The 7151-nt window shown below is 32.8% G+C and overlaps 1 non-coding gene across 1 annotated transcript; it reads right to left on the bottom strand.

Annotated features, from left to right (window-relative positions):
- Positions 1-2435: 2435 nt before the first annotated feature.
- Positions 2436-7145, bottom strand: LOC115446142. Its single transcript, XR_005113478.1, has 2 exons — positions 6077-7145; positions 2436-5372 (listed from the first exon to the last, which is right to left on the bottom strand). It is a non-coding gene; the product is annotated as an uncharacterized LOC115446142 (transcript).
- Positions 7146-7151: the final 6 nt, after the last annotated feature.

Genomic DNA, 7151 nt, shown 5'->3' with positions numbered 1-7151 from the left:
TCGAAGACGTCATTTATTATTTTAATGAAAAAAAACCGTAACTGATAAACTGATAAACTCTGTTAAAATATCGATACCAATAATTTCTAAACAAATCCACCCACCCATCCCTAAGCTTGTGTGTAAACAAACATAATGATTTTAATGTGTATAAATCACGCCTAAAAGGGTCCAAAGCTTAACAAACCAGATCCACATATCATTTTAATTGATAAAAACACATCCAAAAAGTAAATATACAAAGATATTTGCTAATTTTCGGTAAAACAGTTACTAACCTATGAAAAGATATTTCGGGGTCTTTTCTTGCGTGAATTCGATTTACATCCTTTCACACAACACTGAATCATTTTCGAAACTTAACAAATACACTAATAAACACACTGAACAATTGAGAATATGATTATATTACTTTAAATTCAATATTTATGAAGATTTGTTTACATCGTCTGACACTACATGTACCTGCCGACTGCCCAGCATAAAATGGCGTTTCTGCCGCAAGGCGGTCCCAGTGTGTTGAAGTAAACGAAATAGTGCCATATTCGAAGAAAGCAATTATTTTTGTCTTTTTTGTTGCGTTCCAAATAAGCTTTGAGTAAAAGAGATAGACATATATATTGACAATTCTGCGTCGATTTCCCTAACATAAATATAACTTATTCATATAGCTAACTTTTGAGGCCTGTCCTCTTTATATTTAGTCATTGATTCTGAACGTAACTTTAAATACGTTGTGTCAATGACGTTTTACAAATAGACGCGGCATACACTAACAAAATGGCACAAAAAAACGGCGCACTATGTGCTATAGTCACGTACCTGTCCATATAATTACCAATTGGCTCGAAGAAGGAATAAAAAGATGCAGCACACATTCGTTAGAAAAGGATATATATACATCGACAGTTACGTAACAACGTTAGTGCCGCACGCTCATTGGCCAAAGCGCGTGTGACCTACAATCAGAGAAATTTGGGGAAAATTGGACACTTCATTTTAATAAAACAATTTATTGTGTGAACAGAGAAACATTTATTTTAGACAGTAAGGTGAACCCCTATATAAATAAATATATTCATTGCTTTAAATGCTCTATATACGTAAAACTAGGTATACAAAAATTCTTTAAGATATAATATATCATCGTCTCCATCATAAAACTCTAGTTATTTAGCGCCAGCGTGTTTACTTTATATAAACTTCAAACAAACTTAATTTATTCCTTTTTTGTCTTTTATAATCAGTTTTACAATCTATATTAGTTTTGTGTGCGAAATGTAAGCGAACATTAATGAATTTATCTATAACAGCGCGGATAAGGTGTAATCTATGATTAAACGTCGGGTTGTGCTCTAAGGAATGAACATTTAAAGACTGAAATACGTCGTTACAACTTACAAACGATTTAAAAATCCGATTTTTAATAATTTGAATATCTTTGACATTAGGAATGATTATGTGACCTTTTGCTTTAATAGTATTATCTATTATCTTTGCTTTAGTATCCAATCATTCTCACACCTTTGAGTTCTAATCACACACAACCATTTTTCTTTTAGCAGTCAATCTTTAGGGATTCTATAATTCAAACAAAAGCAGAACCGTAAATATTTACAAGTATTTGATGTATTTTTTTGGCGCGAGCGTCGACCGCCGTCGCCATGACAGTCGAATAAAATTCATTCGGTTTATTTGATAAGTTAAATAGTGTATAATTACACATGAAATGAAACGTTTATTTTCTTTTATAGTTGCTGTATAATTTGTACATCGTCTAAACACACAGGAAGGCATTTAATTAATAGAATACAAATAGGTAGTAAGCCGACTAGCCGCGACAGTGGTTCGAGGTTGACTAAGTGAACGTCGGGGAATTGCCTTACTTTCGTCTTGCCAGTATTGAGCTCGGACAACGTATCTATGTAATAAAAACATCTTAGCGTTGTGTAGTACTTTTTTCAAAATTCAAATAAATCATGGAAGAGAAGAGTATGAATTTCAAAGTTGCAAAATAAAATATTAATTTAAGTGCTATGTTCTTATGAGTCCAGCAATATATTTGTGCCTAAAAAGTGAAAAATGTGTTTTATTGCCTTTATTTGTGAAAACTAACAAGTAAGTTAAAAAAGCAATTTTTCGTAGATTGGGTAGGTACTACTTATTTATTGCTATGATTTTTTTTTATGATTATTATTATGTCCAGCGCAGTTCTATTTTTCATTAACAAAGCATACCAAATATATTTTTATTTACATATACCAAATATATTTTTTATAATACGTATCTATTATACAATATACATTAAGGGTTGGAGAGTATTTAGTCTAGCCTCAATTATAATTATAGTAGGTTGCGTGTTGCAAAGTTTTTGTTTTATCAGAAGCTGTGAAAAGCAAAAATTAAGGAATATAAAGAAAATAAAGAATATAAAATAATACTTCACAGAAACAACATTTTATTTCAGTCATAATAAAAAAACCTTTACCTAAACAAAATATAATGGCATTATACAACTAATTACACATAAAACCTAACAAACATAGCATATATTATAAACTTTGTACTCTAGGTGTGAACATGGGCGCTATACTCATATTCAAACATAATATTAAGGCACTTCACATTTCTGTACCTAACAGGTGCAAACAGCAAGCCATTCACTAACTGCAACATTTGATCTACATATACTGTTAACAGAATCTTCAATAGTATATGATACGAGACAGCAACTTATAACAACTTTATCCTACTTATTATAAACATTATAATTTAGATCTCCTTTAAGTTTTACTTATTCAACAGATCAAAACTAGTTTCACCATCGCTTTTAGTCTCTTTCATAACAGCTGGTTCCCCACTGATCTCTCCTAGACTCCTTAGTGGCAAAATTCCACTTGAAAAATATCTGAACTGTACAATGACACGGTTGAAGTAGAACTTGATTCAGACACTGTTGGCACTCTCTTTACTTTAAGTCTTCTGTTTAGTCTTAATTTAATTTCACCCAAGCTACTTATTTCTGATGAGGAATTATCTGCATCTAGTGATGTCGAGCTTTGTGTTGATGATTTCATAAAGATTTTGGATTTTGTTATATTTTTAGATTGAATTTTGCTGCAACTACCTAGTCTGGACAAGACATCCCGAGATGTCTGTGGTAAACGGAGGCTAAACCTTGGTGATGATAGGTTTATTGAAATATCCAAATCTTCATCCTCAATGTTAACACTTACTCCTCTGTCTTCAGTAACAGGAATCATGGGACTGGTATGATGGTCAACAGTTACATTAAATGGAGAAGTGGTCCTGGTCTTCATTTTTTTTGGGGAGGTCATAACATTCTTTACTCTTGCTGGGGATGTTTGTGTGTTCTTTTGGTATGCAGCTATGTTCTTATCACTTTCTCTAGTGCTGTCCTTAGAGGTTGATGGCTTTGTTAAATTCTTCTCTAATAAATCTCCATACTCATCTATAATTAACTTTTTAATCATCTCTTTCTCCAATTTAAACATATTTTAACTTCACCTGAAGGATCTATTGGAGACCACAAGTCATTATGAATAGGTTGTATATTAAAGTTTTCATTTCTGGGTGACGTTTGTGTCTCTTTGGGCTGTATTCTACTTTCAGTGGAACTTTGTGTGCCTGTGTCTTGTCGGTCAACAGAATGAACATATTCAAATATATCCACAGAGTCTTTGAAAGATAGATTTGATATTTTTGTGAATGTCGTATTTTGGATTTTAGATGTTCCAGGTTTCTCAAAGTTGTCTTCTCCAGGACTATTAGAGTCTTCAATAGACTCAGAATTTTTAGAAATATCAGATAGTGAACCATTCCTCTTGCTGCTTTTTTCAGATTTTCGACTTTGTTCCGATTTGTCATCTTCAAAATCGTCTAAATAACTTTCATTTTTTTCATCATCACATAGCTCAGATAAGTCATGTATTTTCTGGGATTCACCGTCAGATTTCTTACTAAAATTTTGCGTTATAGTTTCACTTATGGTTTTTTCTATATCTAAAACTTCTTGTAATAAATTTTCATCTGACGTTGTTAGAAGTCTAGGACTATCCTTGGGTTTGTACTTCCTAGGACTATTTTCTTGGCTATTTAGAATTCTATCTAAAACAGGACTTAGTGATATATCATTCTTATTTCGAATTTCAGATATTTCTTTTTCTATGTCACTTACTCTAACTCCACCTAATGTTAGTTGCGAATATGGTATGTATTCAGCATTGTTTAGTTTGGTCGGATTGAGTGTTACTATACCTGAATGTGTTCTTTTACTATTTTTTGGTTTAGATGTTCCAGCATTTTTTCTTGAACTGGATGGACCATAAACTTTATTGAGTTTTCTTTTCCACTCTTCTAAATTAATATGTGACTTCGTCTGTACCTCTTTATTATTTCCTGTGATTTTCTTTTGATAGTTGGCTTGCCTAGGTGTTTTTGAAGAACGTCTAACTTGGACTACTGGGACCTCAGAACTAACATTATTAGTGGATCCGCTGCTATCACATGTAGACATTTTATACAATTTTCGAACTGGCTTATTGAAGTTTGGTTGCTCATATTGCACAGACTTTGTCGTTACAGGTACATGCTTTGGTTCTGTCTCATGTTGTATAGTCACTACAGATACATTGATGCAACTATGAGTTGGCTTACTTTTTGTGCATTCTGGCAAAATATCTATATTCAAGACCTTCTGCTCTTTTAATTCGCTTCTTATATTAATGCTTGGCATTTCTTGTACTTGCAGCACTTTACGTGAGTTTTCTTTAACTATCGGTTCAACATATTTATAACAGAATTCATTATAAGCTACGGCTGGCGCATTATTAAATACTTTACAATTATTCAAATTTTTACTATTTTTGTTATCTTGTCTCTTATCGCTAATTTGTATTATCTTAGTGCGAGATATACCTAAATTTCTGTTTACTAGTTTAGTTTGAAGCGTTGGCGCGACGTTAACTTGCACACCAGTATTGTTTACTTTGGGCCTTTGTACATTTAATACGGGCTTTGATTTTGCAGTGACGCCACGAAACACCGCTGGTTCCGCGTGTGGGGTTTTATCAATAATTTTGTGCCCATAAAATTTTGCGTTTACAATTTCCTGAATGTGAACTTTTCATTAAATTCTTCATCCAACGGAGTGGGCGCTGTTTGATTTGCACACTAGGCTCATGAAATTTAGACAGTTCCCCGGACAGAAGTTTCAGGTCGTCTGCAGTCGATTGCAGCATCTCATGCAATTTACGTAGAATTATTTCATCTTCTGGTCTTAATGCTGGCTCTGGATTCCATAAATCGTCATCTATGATGTTAACCATTTCAATATTTTTGCTGCTCTCAACCTGCAAATAATTTCAAGCAATAAATTTGATTTTTCTTAAAAATTACGTATCTTATGAAACCATCATTTCATAGGATACGTAAATCTTTAGATTTTAAAAATCTTCAGGTATTTGTCATTTGACTAATTGAATTGTATCGGCCCAAGTTTTGAACGTTACAATTAAATTATAAGTGCTATTGATATTAAAATGTTATCAGATATGGAGTTGTTTATTACACCACGATAAAATAGAGCGTTTGGATTTTACGTCAGAAAATAACACTACAATAGGTAATTCAATACACAGCAGGAATGATCAGAGAGCGAAACATAATATTTTGGTTTGCTCCCAGGAATGTTGCTTCTAATTTATCGAAGAGGCGAGTATATTCATCCATAACTTGCATGCATTTCCTCTGAGAGTTCTCATTTAGAATTCGAAAATTTATGATTAGTGAAGTCAACTAACTTGCAACTTACGGTGAACGAAATACCTAAGCGATTTGTGAAAGGTTTTTGACTATCACTCAAATGTAATACGGAACTAACATTAATTTTCATGCATGCGTAAACGTCCGCAAATGTCTCTGCTACTTTTTATCTCTGAATATTTGTGCTTATTCCCATAGATATTAAAATGTACATTATTATATTACGACCTTTCTTATATAGATTAGTTTAACATTGAAATAATTTGTCTTTCTGTTTCAACTAAATACTAACCAAATATCTATCGACTGGGTATCGCGGCCCCGTCCTCATCTGTTTGTCAGACAGAGCGGCTCTGGCATCCTCTCCGTTGTTCCGCTGCTCCGATCTGGCGACAAGCATAATGGGTGCGACGTGTTATTCAGCTCTGATGTAACATTATATTGAACGTATTTTTAAGCGTTCATATTACAAAATCATGAATGTTATTCACGAAAACACAAGATTTATTGGAATGAATAATATCTTTCATTAGAAATATCAACTTTCATGAATAAAATAGTTTTGTGTTTAAGATTATAATTATTGTATGAAAAGGGTTGAGTGGGTAAATAAAATGACAGCTTATACAAAATCACATCAATTGTATTTCACCAACATGTACATTAACGTCTTAATCGAAGCATTTCACTTGCTGCTTACAGTAAGAAAGAGACAATTCTCAAAAGTATATATTTTCGTGTCGAGCCACTGTCGACAACTACAAACAAGCCTATTTGTAAAGGCGGATTATATCGTTTTGATATGTTAAATGAAACAAAACAATTCTTTTCTTTTTGTGCAATTACAAAAAATGTGGCTGGTAAAAAAATCCGTCCGATTGCCACGTTAATGCATGAAACGCACATTAATAACCTCCCTTCGTATAAAACATTTTTAACATTTACATTAGAAATAAACACGACGTTTGCCTCCAAACATCACGTTACTTCACACTTACATTTTGTTACTTTGCAGTTTGCACACATTAAAACTTTAATATAACACTCAAAAATCCTTTCCGCGCTGATCAGTTGCATCATTTAACATATCAAAAGAGTAAAAATAAGATGCACATTGTGTGCTTACAAAATTTATTTTTGCCACAATCTGGCGTGTATTTCAACACATGACAAACCCGTCCATCGGGTGAATTCCAGCATTTCACTGATAATACTACTTATCAATTTCGAAACTATCAGAAACACGACGCTAAGTAGCGCAGAAAATGTCAAAGCAAATAAAAAAGTGATTTAAACACATCGATTTTCAAGTAATATAACGTGGCAAAGTACATTTAGGAAAATAGAAGACAACATTAAAAGAAATC

Source organism: Manduca sexta, unplaced genomic scaffold (assembly GCF_014839805.1).
Source record: "Manduca sexta isolate Smith_Timp_Sample1 unplaced genomic scaffold, JHU_Msex_v1.0 HiC_scaffold_1574, whole genome shotgun sequence".
Taxonomy (NCBI): Eukaryota; Metazoa; Arthropoda; class Insecta; order Lepidoptera; family Sphingidae; genus Manduca; species Manduca sexta.
Note: the sequence above shows the minus strand (reverse complement) of the source record. Positions and strands in the feature narration are given on the sequence as shown.